The following is a 20152-nucleotide window of genomic DNA, read 5'->3' on the forward strand; positions in this document are numbered from 1 at the left end:
ATGTTCATTTAGGTGTCATCCATCCAAAGAGCATCAGACCCGACCGATACCTTTTTCTCAGAGGCGGGACTTGGGGCATCAACCCACATGCAATCAGACATGCTCTTCTCTGGGTCCAAAGCGGCTGACCCTGAGTGCAGTGCTTAGAATTTTCCCTGTGCTGTAAATCTGTCTAAACAATTGTCTAGCTATATTTTAGGTAATTGGACTGGAGAATTCGATACTACGATGGAGCAGCTGAGAGTGGCCATTGTCATGGTAAATTCTACCAGAGTGGACGCAGGGCTAGCCACAGGATTATCATCATGGATTGCTGCAGCCATGAATCATCTGAAGGAATGGGCGGGCATGGGAGCGTTAGCAGGCCTTCTGGTGTTGGTCACCTTGGTTTGCCTGTGGTATATATGCAAGATTAGAGTCTCACAACAGCATAATGCAGCCATGACCATTCAGGCCTTACAGCCATTGAAGCAGGACAGTCTCCCCAAGCATGGTTGGCTACCATAAAAACCCATCTGTCTTTCTAAACGAGGATTGATCATCTTACCCCATGTCCGCTCTCTTGATTATCTTTTTTAGGTGTATAGATTTTATTATGTTTATCATATCTTATATTTCTATATAAGTGAGTATATACCATGTTTGTCTTTCTCCTTCGGGGATATTTCACTCAGAATGATCTTTTCTAGATCCCACCATTTGCCTGCAAATTTCATGATTTCCTCCTTTTTGATTGCTGAGTAGTATTCCATTGTGTAGAAATACCACAATTTCTGTACCCATTCCTCCGTTGATGGACATCTGGGTTGTTTCCAGGTTCTGACTATTAAAATAAAGCTGCTATAAACATGGTTGAGCAAGTATCCCTTTTGTGTACTTGAGCAAACTTTGGGTATATACCTAGCAGTGGTTTAGCTGGGTCTTGAGGAAGCACTATTCCTATTTGTCTTAGAAAGCGCCAGATAGCTTTCCAGAGTGGTTATACCAGTTTACATTCCCATCAGCAGTGGAGGAGGGTTCCCCTTTCTCCACAACCTCTCCAGCATGTGTTGTCGCTTGAGCTTTTCATCTTGGCCATTCTGATGGGTGTAAGGTGATATCTCAGGGTCGTTTTGATTTGCATTTCCCTGATGGCTAATGAGGATGAGCATTTCTTTAAGTGTTTCTCTGCCATTCGATAGTCCTCTGTCGAGAATTCTCTGTTTAGCTCTGTTCCCCATTTTTTAATTGGATTACTTGGATTGCTGCTTTTCAGCTTCTTTAGTTCTTTGTATATACTGGATATTAGTCCTCTGTCAGATAAAGGGTTGGTGAAGATACTTTCCCAATCTGTAGGCAGTCATTTTGTTTTGATGACGGTGTCCTTTGCTTTACAGAAGCTTTTCAGTTTCATGAGGTCCCATTTATTGATTGTTGCTCTTAGAGCCTGTGCTGTTGGTGTTCTGTTCAGGAAGTTGTCTCTTGTGCCAATGAGTTCTAGGCTGTTCCCCACTTTTTTTTTCCAATTTATTTAGAGTATCTGGTTTTATGTTGAGGTCTTTGATCCACTTTGATTTTAATTTTGTGCAGGGTGATAAATATGGATCTATTTTCATTTTTCTGCATGTAGACATCCAGTTGGTCCAGCAACATTTGTTGAAGATGCTGTCTTTTTTTTCCATTGAATGGATTTGGCTTCTTTGTCAAATATCGAGTATTCATAGGTGTGTGGGTTTATTTCTGGGTCTTCTATGCGGTTCCATTGATCCTTCTTTCGGTTTCTATGCCAATACCATGCAGTTTTTATTACTGTTGCCCTGTAGTACAGCTTGAGATCAGGGATGGAGATACCTCCAGATGATCTGTTGTTGTACAGGATTGTTTTTGAGATTCTGGTTTTTTTTTTCTCCATATGAAGCTGAGAATCTTTTTTTTCAAGGTTTGTAAAGAATTGAGTTGGTATTTTGATAGGAATTGCATTGAATCTGTAGATTGCTTTTGGCAGTATGGCCATTTTCACAATGTTAATCCTACCAATCCATGAGCACGGGAGATCTTTCCATCTTCTGATATCTTCTTTAATTTCTTTCTTCAGAGACTTCAATGGCTGTAAAGGCCTGAATGATCATGGCTGCATCACACTGTTGTGAGACTCTAATCTTGCATATATACCACAGGCAAACCAAGGAGACCAACACCAGAAGGCCTGCTAACACTCCCATGCCCGCCCATTCCTTCAGATGATTCATGGCTGCAGCAATCCATGTTGATAATCCTGTGGCTAGTCCTGTGTCCACTCCGGTAGAATTTACTGTGACAATGGCCATTCTCAGCTGCTCCATCGTAGTATCGAATTCTCCAGTCCAATTACCTAAAATATAGCTCGACAATTGTTTAGACAGATTTGCAGCACAGGAAAAATTCTCATGTTGTATGCTAGTGACACAAAGTCCAGCATACTTTCATTGACAGCCAGGTTGAGCGATTTGCCATAGGGTATCAATTTGCTCCTGCAAGAGGTCAATCCTCTGATTGAACACCATCAAGCTTCCTTTTAGTTGAGCATTAATTCCTTTATGTAGAACTAAGGCATGAGCTACATTGGCTAAATGATTATTCAGGGTCTGAGCAGTCTGCCCAGTATGACTCATGGCTAATGCCCTGGTGGTAGCTCCAACAGCCGTCAATGAGATGGTAGTAACAATGGTGGCTGTAGTTCCAAGATCCCTTTTCTGTCTGAAGAGAGTCATAGCGTGAGGGCCATCAATGGGCATAGGCACCCAGTGAGGCATGCGAGTAACCAGGGCATACCTAACTTTACTAGCATTCCAGCATTGGGCAAAAAAGCAAGTATCATTACCACAATTACTTGGCTCTATCTGGCTAATAATGAATAAAAATGGGGGATATAGACAAACAGGTGTGGGCTTATAGGAAATATTATGAGAAGCCTTAACCCCTCGTTGGAACATCCTGCGTCAGTTCTAGAACTAGCAGTGGTGGTGTCCAAGGTCTGAGTAGGTTCAGGAGACCATTGCCCCCATGGGCGAGATGTGCTCCATGCCTGAAGTTTTTCTCAAACAGATCTTTCACTTGCTTGGTTAGAGTCACACCAAGGTACTTCATGTTATTAGTGGCTATTGTGAAGGGTGTTGTTTCCCTAATTTCTTTCTCAGCCTTTTTGTCTTTGGTATACGGGAGGGCTTCTGATTTTTTTGAGTTGATTTTGTATCCTGCCACTTTGCTGAAGGTGTTTATCAGCTGAAGGAGTTCTCTGGTTGAATTTTTGGGGTTGCTCATGTATACTATCATATCATCTGCAAATAGTGACACTTTGACCTCTTCCTTTCCGATTTGTATCCCCTTGATGAAAATGGGGACATAACCACAAACACTGAGGAAATCCAAACAATTATTAGGTCATACTACAAAAGCCTATATGCCACAAAATTTGAAAATCTAAATGAAATGGATAATTTTCTTAAAAGATCCCATCTACCAAAACTAAGTCAAGATCAGGTAGAAAGACTGAATAGCCCTATATCTCCCAAGGAAATTGAAGCAGTCATTAACAGTCTCCCCTCCAAAAAAAGCCCTGGACCAGATGGCTTCAGGGCAAAACTCTACAAGAACTTCAAAGAAGTGCTAACTCCAATTCTCCTCAAGCTATTCCACAAAATAGAAACAGAAGCAACACTACCAAACTCATTCTATGAAGCCACAGTCACCTTGATACCTAAACCACAAAAAGGTCCAACAAAAAAAGAGAACTTCAGACCTATCTCTCTTATGAACATTGACGGAAAAATACTCAATAAAATACTTGCAAACCGAATCCAAGAACATATCAAAGATATCATCCACCATGACCAAGTAGGCTTTATCCCAGGTATGCAGGGGTGGTTCAATATACGGAAATCCATCAATGTGATCCACCGTATTAACAAACTGAAAGAGAAAAACCACATGATAATCTCCCTAGATGCTGAAAAAGCATTTGACAAAGTCCAACACCCATTCATGTTTAAAGTCTTGGAGAGATCAGGGATACAAGGCACATACCTAAACATAGTAAAGGCAATATATAGCAAGCCTATAGCCAACATCAAACTGAACGGAGAGAAACTTAAATCAATCCCACTGAAATCAGGGACAAGACAAGGCTGCCCACTCTCTCTATATCTCTTCAACATAGTACTTGAAGTCCTAGCCAGAGCAATAAGACAACTAAAGGAGAGCTCTAACAGGCTGCATTGAGTCAGTTCATCTATATTCATTGATGTCCTGTTCTATTCAGACATCAGGGATCAATGGCTACTGATCTCATAGGAATGTGACTCATTTTAGTACCTACTTTAAATGGATGGCTGTTAGGGTCCTAGCTCTGGTGGGTCCTTGAAAACTAAAATGCTTAAGTTTTGGTTATTTCTTTCTGGTAATGATAATGTACAGTTGTGGAAAATATAGTAGAGATAGAACAGTTTTCTCGGTAACTTGAGGAAAATTTTCCCATTATTTCATGAAGTCCCTTGGAGGTTCTGTTGTTCAAAACTTTATTTTTCACAAAGAATATAATCACAGCTCTTCTGAATTGAAAGTTGAAACTACCGAGCCATTTTAAGCTCTTCATAAAACTAACCCAATAGCAGAGAAGAAGGTCACTTTGTCTCCTGGATGAGGAATCCCAGTCATTGGGTGAGACTGAGTCATTGCTCTGCAAGAGGATAAAGTGAGGACTACATCTAGACCTGTCTGAGATTTGCTGTGGTCATTATAAATGCCTGCTTGGCTAAGGTTTCAGATCTACCAATTTAAGTGGAACATAATGTTTTATAATATAAGTTCTCAAAGATCACTGTTTAAGAGGAATTCAAGAAATAATTCAGCTATTCTGAACTGGGGGAGGGTCCAGAGTGTATTCTAAAGGAATGTTCTGCTTTCAAATGTGCTCCTTGGGGCCATTAAAACCACAACTCTACGTAGTCCTTTAGAGGTTAGGAGAAACCACGAAGATGAATAAAAGTGAGTTAGCTGTCACTTGCTACAGTTTCATCAATTCCAGCCAGCTGATCATGGTCTCTCACTGGAGACTTCTCGACGTGATCTCAGTTTTAACACCAAAGGAAGATAGTCATTGTTTCAGTCCATTGGTGCTGCTATAACAAAAGACAATTAATGAGTAATTAATGCTGAAGGCTGCAGCATGATGGGCTCCTGAGGCTTGGACTTGAGGTTGCTTTTTCAGAGGGGAATTCTGTCTCCTCATACTGCAGAAGGCAGAAAAGCAGGAGAGGGAACCCCTCCTCAACTAAATCCTGATCCTGAAGGCAAAACAATTGTAACTGGGACCTTCCTTATTTCTTAATAGTACTGCACTTAGTGTTAAACTTTAATAGGTGTTTTGTAGGGATTTCCATGACTCACACAAGAGCAGCCACTCTAGCATGTTCTGTCCAGGCAGGACGCATTTTCTGCTGCTTAAAATCTTGGAATCACTGTCCGTCTTTACCTATGTGTCCGATCCATTCATAAGAAAGGGAGCCTTTTAGACTCACAACTTCTCTACTGTGAGATTTTTTTTTAATCATGCCAAACCCATTTATACTCAGTCATCAGTGCTTGCTTCTTTCTACCACATCAATTCTGAAGGTTTTCACTGACATTTTATCTCTGGAATACAGATTTTTAGCTCCTCTTTTTGAAGAATTTGGGATTCCTGATTCCAATATAAGGTTTATCCTCAGGAAGCGTCTACCTCTCAGGCCAAACTTGTTCCTTACAACAGATAAAGAATTCTTATGTTTGACTTCCCCAGGTACTCCACTTTGTAAGCTAATAACCATGTGAAAATTATAGACATTGGCCTTTTAAAACTACCTGTTTTATTATTATCACTCTCAGCTTTGCTTTATGTTAGTTATTTTTTATGCTGTGTTTATGAAAGACAGACGAAAAATCCAGCAAATTGCATATTCGAATACACAAAGTTATATTCTACAGCAGTAAAAAATTAAAATAATATCCATCACATTACTGGAAATGAATTATAATCAACTTTAATACTGATCAAACATATCTATAATACAATTAGAGTTCACAGAATGAAGCAGTATTGTATGAAAATGCCATTGATCAAAGGTGTTAATTATACATTGAGAAATTCAAGCATATTGTTTTGTCAAAATCAAACAGTGAGTCCCTGATGTTCTGAGCTCTTGATTTGTATTGCATATGCTCTCCTTACAAATTTTTATTTGAAAGATGATTTGCTAGCAGAGTGGGTTTCTATACATATCAGTCAGAAATACCATTGTCTTATGTGGTGGAGGTTTACAGAGGTCAGTGAATAAATTTACACTGATCTAAAACAGCCATTTTTTCTATCAAACTCTTTAAAGCTGGATTTGAGTTTATATTGGAGTGGCAGCATAAGATTTGCTCTTATTATTTTATGATTAATAAAGATAGTATTGGTTTTCTTAAATATCTTAACAATCTCTTAGTGAAATAAATTTAAGGCTTCATATTAGCTAGTCAATAGCAGTAATATATGCAAAAGGTAATTGATTTGAAAACCTCTTAGTGGAGAAAGGGACCCCATTCTGAGGACTATTGGGGAGGAAAAAGGAGGGAAGTTGGGACCATGATCAGACAAGGGAGGGGGCTACTACAATCAGGATGTGAAGTGAATAAATTAAAAAAAATAAATTTAAACCAGAAGAGAGAAAACTTCTTACTTCTTATTACAGAAAATTAGCTTGTGTTTTCCACTGAAGAAAGGAGAAAAGTTATTTAAATGTAACAGGAAGTGCTGTAAAGACCAAACATAGTCTGAATCTGTAGCCGACTTTAGTCTGAGTGAAATAAGAGTGAACAGTTATGTTCAGGTTAGGGTGCAAAGAATGAATGAAAGAATGTTACACCTAAAGTTGCTAATTAAATTGGATGCATATTCATCTTCATTTTAAAAAGATTTATCTTAGTTTTATTTATAAGTATGTATTTATCTATGAGTGTACTGATATTCTTTTAGATACATGTAAGTGACAAAAGAGTTACAGGAGGTTCTGGAAGCAGAGAGTTGAACTTGGGTATTCTGAAAGAGCATGAAGTGTCCCTCTAGACGCTGAGCTTTAAGTGTGCTTAAGTGATTTGATTGATAGTGTCATGTTTCTCCATTTCCACTCACATAGACAGTTAATTTCTTATTGGTCTTCTATAGACTGAAGAATGTCAGTCTTCCCTTCTAGCTTGTAAAATTTACATTTCTTCTTGCTGTTAAGGCAATTTAAGAAAGAAAATTTATTATGGCCCACAATTTGTGAGAACAGTTCATCATGGTGAGGAAATTAAGGTAGCAAGAACCAGGGACCACTGGTTTTAGTGAAACTGTGCTACGGAAGAAATAAGAAACGGATGCTGGTACTTAACTCGCTTTCTCCTTTCTGCTCAGTCCGATATTCAGCCCATGTAATGATGCTGTACATTTAGAGTGGACCTTGCTACCTCAGTTAACCCTATCTGAACTCTGTTACAAACATGTCAAGACTATTGTCTCCTCAGTGATTCCAGAACCAGCGACAACCAACATTTTCCATTATAAAGTTATATTTTGACTTTATTGTTCTGTCACAATAATAGATATTAATTAGTAACATATCTTTATGAATATGTTCATGGTTGGTCTTAGACCATTACTAAGCTGAAAATGTATTAAGTATTTTAAAACATTATAATATTTTAAAGCCTTGGTTTTAATATTTATGCACTTTTATAATAGTAGCTTTGTATTTAAAAGACTATTACCAACTTAAAAAATCTTTGTCAAGTTTTATGAAATACATCTTTATGTCATATATATGTAAGTCTAAAGCATATTTTACAGTTTTATATGTACACGTCTAAAGACAAATATAAATGATATATATACACACACACACGCCTTAGCCACAAAAGTTATGTTTGTATCACATTTAAGGGAGCATATAATTTTAAGAATGCTAAATAGTGATGGGATTACATTTCTATAGCAACATATATCTGTGAACAACCTTTTTGAATATTTAATGTAAAAGAATGATGAGGCCAGTTGCATTGAGATGCAATAATAAGACCAAGAAAGAAATAGACAGACTTCCAGAAGTTAAGATGTTACTGCAGGTGTGTTTATAAATTATTTATTTCAGAACTGGGATTGCTTGATTATATCAAGTGGCTTATTTATCTTAAGGATGCACTTTTAGGATGAAACCATTCTTCACATAGTTGCAAATTGGAGGGTAAGGCAAATTAAACTTGGACTGTTAAAATTCTCAAATATCTCTAGATAACCAGCTATGTCTCTCAGCGACAGAAAGCGAAATCACATGTGCTATTGGCAGTTCAGCTGAGGTATAGACTCAGTGCGGCCTATACTAGAGGCTTGATAGCAGGACTCATAGAAAAGCACATACAATACCAAGAAAAAGAGTAATTAAAGTAGAGATGCATATTTGGAATTAAAATAGGCCTTCTTTAGTGAGAGTAAAAGTAATAAATGAAATATTTGAGGAAAAGGAGACAAAATAAAAACCAGTGAACTGTGCTAACTGGTTTAGTATTAAACATTTGTTAGGTAGAAAATACTGTACTCAGTATAGAGTATTTGGGTGTAAATGTGAAGAATACTAATGAAAAAGAAACATCTGAATTTTGTCAAGTGTTTTCTAAGATAGGAAAAAAGGCATTTAAAGGGAAATAAAAGTTTTTGGTGTATGATATAGATAAATTAAAAGCAAGATGTTATTAATAAATTTATCTGCCTTGTTCGGCTATTAAATCTGACATAGTGAGGAAGAAACAGCACTACTTGGGTTGGAAGGACTTAATGACGCTTGCATAAGATAGTTAGAGATTGCCATGCAGGAAGGCAGGAGATGAGGTTATCCTAGAAGGAAGGGATGCTGATATGAAAATGTCTGACACATGCTCATTTCTGAAGAGGTGGGGGTGAGGAGAGACAGAAAGATGCTTGATACATGTGGCCCAACAGGCCAGGGTGAGGGAGAAGAGTCTGCTAATGAATGTGGACATGAATGCTTGTAGATCCAGAATTAATTTCCCAGGGCTATAAAACACATTCTTTTGTTTGCCTTTAAAGTTGTCTGTTAGGCATAGTGATTGATGTGAAGAGGTCCTCTGCACATGAAATACACTTTTTTTTAATTTTTACTATTGAAGATTCTTGTTCTCAAATATTGAGGTAAATAATCGCTTGTTTCTGTTTATGCTGATACTAAGTATGATATGGTGAAAGAAAAGTCTTGTATTCTGTACTTATCTTGTGAGTTTTCTGTAGTAATTCCCTTTTCTTAGTCAATATTGCTATGGAGAGATATCATGACCATGGAAACTCTGATAAAGAAAAGCATTTAATCAGAGCTTGCTTTCAGTTTAGTCCATGGGTTTAGTCCATTATCAGCACGGCAGGAAGCATGGTGGCACACAGGCAGACATGGTGCTGGAGAAGGAGCTGAGAGTTCTACGTATGGATCCACAGGCAATTGAAAGAGAGACACAGTGGGCATGCCTTGAGCATTTGAAACCCACCTTAAGTGGCATATATCCTCCAACAAGGCCATATCTGCTCCAAAGTCACCTCCTAATCACTGTCCAAGAGCGCTCTTCCTAATGACCATGCATCGAATGTGTGAGCCCACGGAAGCATTCCTATTCAACCATCACACATTTATACTTATTCTGTTCCGCTTTTAATGGCAGAAACTGATAACACAACACACACTTATGTTAACAATTATTCCATCTTTATTATCAGATTCATATTAATTTGGGGGTTTAGAAGAGGAATTTTATCTTTCCACCTCTACTTACTGTTAAACACTCTAAAATTGTGTGACTGAATATGATCCACCTGTAGTGTTTTGAACGAGGATGGCTGCCACAGGCTCAGATGTTCGAGTGTTTGCTTGTCAGTGGTGGAGCTGCTTGGGGAAGATTGGAAGCCGTGGGTTTCTTGCAGGAGGAAGGTCACTGGGGTCAGTTTTGGAGGCTTCAGAACAACTCTCACTACCCCAGTGCGTCTTCCTCTGCATGCTGGTTGTTCGTGAGGTACGAGCCCTCCGCCACTCCTGCCACCATACTTGCACCTCGCTATCGCGGCACTAATCCTCTGGAACTGTAACACAATCAATTAATTTGTGTTATTAGTTTCCTTGGTCACCTACTGCATTTTATTGCAGCAATAGTAAATTAAGTAATGCAAAAGCTGGTATGAGGGAATAAGCTACTGCTGTGACCTACTCATCTGAGTGTGTGTGTGTGTGTGTGTGTGTGCGCGCGCGCGTGCGCCTCAATTCCTCCCTTCCAAAATGGTAGTGTATGTTCTGTGCCATTGTCTGTTGGTAAGTATATAATTTGCTTTTCTGTATTTATACTTTTAATTTTTATTTTTGTTCACAATTTATTCATTATATATCCCAAGTGAAGCCCCTCCCTCACCTCTCCCATCCCACCCTTCCTCTTCTCCCCTATCCACTTCCCCTAGTCCACTGAAAGGGAGAGTTCTCCACTATTGCCATCTATCTGCCCATAGCTTGCTAAGTCTCATCAGCATCTGAAAACAACCTAGATGTCCCTCAACCAAAGAATGGATATAAAAATTGCTTTTTTATTGCACAAGAGTTTGAAATTGAGTCTCAGACGAAACTTTGGACTTTGAAACAGCATTGAGACTGAAAAACTATGGGGGCTTTTGAAGTTGGGATAAATGCATTTTACATTATAATACAAACACATTCCCATGGAGACCAGGAAGTAGAATGTTTTGGGCTGAATTAAAATGGTCCCTGTAACCTAATATGTTTGAAGACTTGGATTCCAGAGGGTGGAACTGCTCGAGAACGAGTGGAGGTGCGGCCTTGTCAAATGAATTGCAGGCTTCAAGGTGTCGACAGCACTCACCACTCCCACCGTCTCTCTCTGCGCCTGCTTGCACTTTTGAGGGATGAGTTCTCACCTGTTCCTGCCTCCATGTCTTTGCTCCACCATCATGAATTCTAACCAGCTGAAAGTATAAACCCTGTTAAATACTTGCTGATAATAGTCGCTTTGGTCATGTTGTTTATTGAAGCAGTAGATAACTAATACACTAGTCATACACAGCTGTGCATAAGGAAACTAAGATGTCCATCATTGTTAGTGAATATGCAAATTAATTTATAAAATACTTCTTTGAATGATGCAGTAACTTTTAAAAACTACAATATGCTTTCTTATAGCTGGTGTTAGATATTTAATATAAAATGGTTTGATAAACAGCTTGATTCTAATAAAGACTGGCATTAGCTAACAAACAATTGTAATTGTAATTAGCTATAACAAAATATTGTAATTGTTAGCTATAACAAACAAGACATAGGAAATCAAGGTTTTGTAGTCTCCTAAAAATGTGTACGCACATGGAGGCAGAATCTTGAAGGACAAGGATTCTTCCATTAAAGAGAAGCTATCTTTAGCATTCTGTGCAGGTGACCATAGATTTCTTTTAACAAACCTAAGCTGGTGATTCTGACTGCATAGCTGCCAACACACCAAATGTAAATAATTGAAGCAAAATAATCTCCATGAACTTTTGTTTCACTGTTAAAATATCAAGGAGCGTTCTGGAACATCCCAAAGTAGATTGGAGACCTTCTTCTTGATGAACACAAGGCATGTCACCGCCCTCTGCGCACACAACTTAGGCTCACAGACGCTGACCCACACAAATTTCTCACCATGATTTCAAAACAAGAAGTGCTGTTACACGTCATCCTTCTTCGATGTATTAAGAAATCAAGTTTTTTGACAGCCAAGTCAGCCATTTGTCTTAGTTGCTGTGAGGTGGGCTAAGTGATTAATTACTGAATTGCTGTCAAGAACCTCTATAGTGAAATGATTAATGAAATATTTTATGCTGAGAAAAAGTAGCCTAGATCCCAATAAAGGTAACAATGTTGAAATGTTATGCACCAGATAAGAACAATTCAGAAATTATTCTAAAATTGGTTTATGACCTCTCAGTCTGGAAAACCTTCCTTGTTTACTGCCAGGTCTTCCAACACCATGCATTCCTGGTGAAAACATCTGGGAAAGCATTGATGTCTCTGCTAGAACTAGAGAGCACTCTAAAGTGAACCTGGGTCTTATCGGTGATTTGTTTTTCCATCAAGAACTGTGATTTCTCCTGGGGACCAGGAGAAATATCTGCTCATCTCTGTGTTTTGAGAAGTAGGACCAGTGAAAAGTGTTCAGAGCGAGGGCCGGGGGTCGTTGTAGATGATCAGCACATCCTGAATGGGAGAACAGTGTTAATGGTGGCACTTCCATACTTCCTGACGACAACCAACATATACCAACACTTTCTAAATTAGTTAGTGATTAATTTTATAACCATAGAGAACACTGAGGTCCAATTGTTTTTACTTTACATAAGTCTTCACTTTGCAACCTAGGGCAAGTTTCTTAGGCTACGTAAGTTATTCTTGTACTTGGTCCCTGCTTGTTTTGTTGGTAGGTATGACACTCTTTTTTTCCTAGTTGGAGATAACTCAGCAGTAATTTTAAATGTTGCTTATGTTATTAAAAATATTCCATTATGTTTTTTAGTTAGTTTATACTGTAACAGGTTTCCATTTGTTTTTCATACATCTGTGATTTCAATTATCCCTCCCCAAATTCCTTCCCCTCATGTGTCCTCCTCCTTCTTTCCATTTAAATATTTCTCTGTCATTAGTAACCCCACTCTTTTGGACTTCATTGTCCTTATCTGTGTGTATTTTGCTCTCCCAACTCAGTTTAACTTTCTCAACATAGCCTTAACTTAACTTTTAATGTTGTATGAAATGTGATTAGAATAACAATTTCAGATCCTGTAAATATTATTTTTTTATTTACATACAATTTTGAAAAATACTAAGTTTTAGAAAGGCTATCTTCAGCTTATATCAGCAAACTGGCAATAGACAAGAAAACAGTGCTTATTTTTTCTAATTTAAGTAACCACAGGATTTAAATGACAATATTTAAATGACAACATTAAATCAGATGATGGGTGAATGAGAGAAGAAATTTCTTAGATCACCCTATTTGAAAATCGTTCTTTTCTGAGGCAGGCCGTGTTACTCTGCAGTTAGTATTGTCTGTTCAGGGAACTTGAGTTTGGGTCCCAATTCCCAGATGATATGTCCAACAAGTACCTGTACCTCTAGCTATATCCTTATAAACTGAGTAGATCAAGTAGAAGAGAGAATATCTGGCCTTGAAGATAAAGAAAAGGAATTAGATCAAACAAGCAGAGAATATGAAACATTATAAAATACAAAGGAACATGAAAGCACTTTGTTCCACCATAAAAATTCAAATCCCAAATTACAGGGATAGACAAAGAAGAATGATTGGTCTATGAATGCATGAGATTCAACAAGATCATATGGTTACAAGGAAGGACACAGAACACAGAATGCACAAGGAAAAAAGAAAGAAACTCCTGTTGCAGATAATATATTAGATAATACCTTACATATTACAAATCCATAAAATTCTACCAGGAAGCTTGAAATTATCAACATTTTGAGCAAAGTGGGAGCATACAAAATCAACTTCCAAGAACTGGCTCTGAAGACAGAGGTAGTAGGGCACAATGCTATGAAGACTTATGTGATAGGTTTTTCAATAAAGTGTCATTTTGTGTACTGATGTTTTTCTCAAAATTCATAGATTATCCAACAAAACCCCAAGTATGAAGTATGAGAAATCTCCTTTTGGACTGTTGTTAAGGAAAATGAGAAATATTAGAAACTCCCAAAGTGATATAGGCTGTTGTTATTGCACTTCATTGCCTCCAAGAACTTGAAGGTAAGATTCTGTCCTGAAGTCTGCACATGATTTGAACACAGGACTTGGAAATTAATCTGGAACTTACCTGGATGCATCCTCCCAGAGATCTTGTTCCCATAGCACCAGAAATTACCATGCCAGCCACCAAGGTAGAAAAGCCAGTATTCCTACAGAGAAGAACACCCTACGGAACACAACAGTAACCAGCAGCAAGAGGTTCCCAAGGGCATAATGAGGCCAGTAATAATTGGAGGTAACCAAAAGCCATCTAATTGGAGTTAATACCCACTCAATTGGAGGAAATTCATGCGTAGGACTGTAAACCTAGCCTTAGGTCAAGTTATAAACCCTGGAAGAAAATCTACTGCTGTCATTTTCATAAACAATGTAATTCCTAACAATTTGTTCAAACTTCTATGCACAGATAAGCGTAGCATTTACCACTGATCAGTAAGGTGACTTCATGCAGCAGCCAGAGGATTCTATAAATATCTACAACTGGGCAAAATGCAGATAACAAGTGTCTGTGAGCTGCCCATTCTGTGTTGGCAGACCTGTAAGGTCACAAATGCACCCATATATGCACCTGTAAGGTCACATATGCACCTAAGGCTCATGGATGACTACAGAATAGGGTGCAGAAGGATGGTAAGTGCCAGGTGATCAGGATGCCCACTGATGTACAGCATCCTCTAGACATGGGAGAATTGCTGCTCCAATGAAATCTCAACAATACAGTGACACCACCATGCCAACACAGATAAGGCAAATCCCATAAGGCCTTGCCTCTAGGTGAAGCACTACAAGCAATTAATGATGGCTGAGAGAGGGAGAATCAATATTCTCCAGGGATAAGTCTCTCAATAGAATATCCAATCCCAAGTTTTCATCCCCAAACATCAGTACTAAATGGACTCAGCAGAATCTCCCATCCCTTCTCTTTCTTTCCCTCTCTTCCCTAGGAGATATGTGTGTATGTGAGTGGACTGGGAATATAGAAGTCATGGATTTGTGAGGGAGAGGAGGGCACATGAGGGGTTAGGTGAGGGAGGCGTGGATAGAAGGTCAGTACAGTATTCATGCATGGAATAAACACAGACAAAACATTATCTTCCCAAAGTCAGTACTATGTTACAAATGTGAGAGGTATAGAGGTGCGAATGATACAGAAATGTGGTTAATGATAAATATTCATATGTGAGGATGTTATACATAATTATATTTTTATAATGATATATATTTACCATCTAGAGAGAGACAGAGAGAGAGGCTGAAAGCATCTGGAATACTGATGTGCCAGCAATCTTCATGGAGTTTGTTAGGAGTATTTAAGATTGATGCCTGGCATTTTAAAACTGAGTGGTTTAGCGTGAAATCTGGGTGAGCCATGGAAGTATTTCTGAAACTTCCCTATTCTTCTGAAACCTTGTTTTCATCACTCAAGGTTTAAAAACCCCTTCAGATGTATTTCAAATTCTTGCCTGTGCCTACCAAGAAGAAGAGAGGAATACATGAAACCTGGAGTGCGGCGGAGCCATTAATGTACTCTCACACTATTTTTATCCAGACAGAAATGTTGACTTATCCTTACGATCATCTTCGTTGTTTCTTTTCCTTGAGCTATATCAGAAGAGCAGAGTGTCCTGTGAATCATGGACTTAAGTGGGCTGTCAATCCTTCCTTGCAAGTCACATTCTGTTAGCCACCATTTATTCCCATCAAAGGAGCTGCAGCTAAAAGCAGGCATCACATCTCAAATTCCATAGACAGTAATGTAAACATAAATTTAAACCGTAGAGGCATAATCTTAAAATGGTCAATATTTGCTGTCATAGAGAAGGAAATTGCTCCTCAGTGCAGTGGAATGCACATATTATTGATGTATCTATCTCTGCCAGCATGTATTGTGGAGGAGAAAGACATTCCAAGTAGGTATTGTGGAGTGATTAGGCTTCCTTTTGGCAAAGGTGAAAAGTGCAGAAAAAGAACAAAGCAAAAATATTCTGCACCTATTTTTTATACATTTTCATATTTTTTCACATATGAGATTCACATTTCCTCTGATGGGTAATCAGTAGAGACTGTCTAATGTGGATTGTTTTTAACCTTTGGGGGGGGGTGTCTCAGGTTATTACTTAAGCTTTTAGCAATCCAGAGTTAATAGCTTCAGAATATAATTACTGTCATGATTGTAGCTTGCTTGTCACTTGTTATATCTATGCCTGCCTGCATTTGATTCATTCTTAGTTCTTTCCCATAAGTTGTTTCTGGGGAAACAGAGAAGCAAAGAAACCAAACTCCCAGCATCAGCAAGGTATCTTCTGAACACTCACTTTACAGTGTTTGCTAAGGGTGCAAGACAGGCTTTCTTCAAGAACAACACTTACGTCGACAGAGACCACATCTGCTACTGATGCAAATGAGATGTGTAAAATGCAAATTTAAATAAAATAGTTATAATCTATTGCCTTATATATCCCTCTTACCTAACTCAGTGATATGTGTTTATTTTTGAAATTAATATAAAACAAAATACAATTGCCTTCCTTAAGTGCTGTGCTACAGTTTGAGGAGGGAATACCCTGGAGCAGGAATGCAAGTCAGATTCTAGGACCCCAAATGGTCCTCACTGTGTTTGGAGCTTCTGATGTGGGCCTAACTAGAGAAAGTAGTCACTTGAGAGTAGGAAATCCCTGGGAGTGACTGTGAGCATCCTGTCCCTGATTTGTTCTGCCTTTCTTTCTTTCTGTTAAACACATGTGAAGAAATTCCCGCCATGTGCTCCCAAACCTGAGGCTTTGCCGAGGTGTTTGCAGTCAACTAATCATTGACAAAACAAACAAACAAAAAAATCATTGACACTTGGATCATGAGTAAAAGTAATATCATTTCAGATGGAGAGACAGAAAGAGAGGAGGAAGGGAGGCAACACGATGGGTTAGTGTGAAAACAAGCAAACAAACAAACCAAACAATAACAAAAACTACACCTGGGCTGAGAGGAAAAACTGCATAAAAAAAGACCAGATGGAGAATAGAAGCAAGAACCATGGGATTATGGATGGAAGGGATCATTTGATTTTAGAAGTCTTGTGAGACAACATTCAGAGAAACTGAGTCAGGAGCAATCTACACGGTTGACGAGCGAAGGAGAAGAGGCCCCTTTGGTGTAACTTGAAAAGTCCCAGATGGATGAGCTTCTTGGATTATTGGTGTGTTTATTTGCATCAGATGTGCTGGAATTCATAGAAATCTTGGGGTCCATATATCCAGGGTCACGTCAGTCAACCTAGACCAATGGACACCAGAACAGATAGATACAGGGAGTTTCAGAAGTAGAAGAGCTTCATCTACATCACGTTGTGACAATAGTATGTCGGAGCATAGCTGCTTTTTTGCTATTCAGCAAAGACATACATGCAAGATATGGGAAATACTAAAACAAGACTCCTTTCTGAAGCCCATCTTCCAGAAAACTTGCGAAGACCACAGATAGATTATCTGCAGAGCAGTAGAAGTTTTGATCAGAGATAAATACGAAGAGAAGACATACTATGATAAAAACGCTATAGCTTTTACAAACAAAGAAAGGAGGAAAAAAGAAGAGAGAAAAGCAGAAAAGACTGCCAGAGCACTAACAACTGAAAAGCTACAGAAGAAAGAAGATCAACAACGTGAGCCTAAGAAAAGCACCAGCCAGAAAGACACTGCAGAGCCCACTGTTGATCTTCTAGGATTGATGGCCCTGCTGAGGCACAGGTGACAAACGGACCACCCCCGTGCCACCCCTGAATGATGATAGGGACAGCTTTGGACCAATGATTTCTAATCTGTTACCTGCAACTGTCATGTCCTCAGCTCAGGGAACAGCCTCTGTACCACAGCTACTACCATGTCTACTGTGACACCGGGGTATCTGGATCTGGTTACTGAGCATACCAGAAGAAGTAGCAGAGAAAGAACTCTCCAAAGACTCCATCTTACCTCCCCATGGTACAGGAGTGCAGCAAAGCATTGCTTGTGTGTTTATGGGACACACAAACATGCCATTTACCTCACAAGCAGCGACCGCAGTTCAAGGTTTTCCTTCCATGGGCGTAGCAGTGCCTGGGCTCCTGGCCTTATGGGAAATATGGTGGGACAGAATACAAACATGGGTGGGCATGCCCATGCTCATCCCAAGGGGCTTGTGGGAAACACACAGACTTGATTGTTGCTACTTCCTCAGAATGTTGTTGGCCTTCAGGGAGGAATGGTGGGACAAATGGGTGCACCACCAAGTAAGCTCAGCAGTCTCAGTGGAACCTCTCAGAGATGAGTCAGCAAATGGCTGGCGTGAGCCTCAGTAGTGCACGCCCTGCTGCAGGCTTTGGCCAGACCCCTGCACAACAGCAGGGTGGTCTGGAAGCTCATGGGGCAGACTGTGAGCACACAACTGTGAAGTACAAAGCTGCAACATCTTCATCCGGGACCAACACCCGACACTCCTTGATACAAAGGCATCTAGTTCCCATTTATGTGTACATACATATTTTTTCTTTTCCCCCATTTGTTCACATTAAGAATTACCTGATTGACCGTGTCGGTCTGTGCTGATTAAACTGGATGTGAAAGCAGGCTGAGAATCCGTTTTCTGTGGAGAGCAGCTTATTTCCCTGTTGTAAGCCACATTGAGAAGCTGCTCAGTTAACTTGCATAATCGGTTTTAGTCTCAAGATTATAGCTCTAATGTTTGCAGATAAAGGAAATAGTTATCATGTTAGTAATACCTCTACCCCAAATTAGCCAGTAATCCTGTAGGAAGGTACTGTATGATCAAATGTTTAATCATATAAATAGAATGTAAATGTATCAGTGAGCACTATTTTCTAATGTATCAGATTCTTTTATTCATCACTTTTTCCCCTGTGCTATTGTTACAATGTGCTTACCAGGGACTGTGGTTAGTGAAAGGAAGATAAACCTGGATGTTACTGTAAACGATTTAATGAATGTTACAAGAACTCAAATTTTTGCTGCCTCTTGTAATTTGGACCTCTTTTCATGTACATAGTGCTAATATGAACACCTTTTTCTGCACTTTATGCATACAGGGTAACTAAACAAAGCCACTTTTAATCCTTGAAGGCATATCCAGATTTATGACAGTAACTGTGTTTACATTGTATGGTGACTAGTATTGACAAAATGTTATTTCCCTGTATTAAACAGATCAATCCAAAAAATAAAAAATAATAAAAGAGAGAGAAAGAAATAAAGAATACTTCACTTTTAATGTTCTGGCAGACACTCTAATCATAACACTAATGGATGCCCCTTGGAAACCATGTTTTGCTGTGTGTGTGACATGCATCCTGTGCACGTTTGCATGTGTGTGTTTGTGAGTATGTACAGAATCGAAGACAGAGGTGAGTGTTGCCATTGGCTGTCTCTCCTGATGGTTCTACATCTTATATATTGAAGAAAGATCACTTATTTGAGTCCAGACTTCACAAGTAACTAATTAAGCTGGTCTAGGTAGCCATTATTCTCTGAGAATCCCTTATCTCTGCATTCCAGGTGGTCCCCATGTCCACACATTACAGGAAGTCTGCCATACCCCTCCTCCAGATTTCTGCAGGCACTGGAGAGCTAAATTCACATCTTAACCTTTGCATAACAAGTGTTTTAACCACTGAACTGTTCTCCTAGCCACACTAACCATGTTTTAATAGCAAAATAATTTTTAGCATTTATATATTCAAATATATATAAATATATATATTCAAATATATATGCACATTTGAAAATGCTATCATGAAATAGTTTCATAGTCATGCTATGACAGCAGCCATAGAAACATCAATTCAATAATAATACATATATTCTATAATTATTCTCTTTCCCAAAATCTTGTCAATATAACTATCACAAATCTACATAATAATATTTAACTACAGAGCCGGAAAAACCATAAAACTTATGCTGTTCCCTCATTTGTTAAAAATAAATAAATAAACAATTGCTTGATGTTGCATTTCATTACCCTTTGGATATTCCTAGCTTTGGTGACCCACCAGCTATTATGCCAGGACAGCGGTAGGAGGGTGTATGGCTCAGTTATACCTATCACAGCTCAGTTATCACCTACCATGGCCTGAGGGCCTATAGCCTCTATTCTCAGCACACGAGACAAAGAATGAATGAGGACATTCCAAAGTTTTCAAATTAAGTGAAACTAAAACAGAAGAGTAAAAAAGGCTTGAGTGCTTGGGGGGCGGAGCCAAGATGGTGACTAGCACACACAGTTTCTGAGCGGT

The 20152-nt window shown here is 38.8% G+C and overlaps 1 pseudogene; it reads left to right on the plus strand.

Moving 5' to 3' along the window:
• The first annotated feature begins 17259 nt into the window (after positions 1-17259).
• On the plus strand, positions 17260-18294 carry LOC110563738 (stromal membrane-associated protein 1-like; annotated as a pseudogene).
• The last annotated feature ends 1858 nt before the right edge of the window (positions 18295-20152 follow it).

This window comes from Meriones unguiculatus, chromosome 2, assembly GCF_030254825.1.
Source record: "Meriones unguiculatus strain TT.TT164.6M chromosome 2, Bangor_MerUng_6.1, whole genome shotgun sequence".
Lineage (NCBI taxonomy): Eukaryota > Metazoa > Chordata > Mammalia > Rodentia > Muridae > Meriones > Meriones unguiculatus.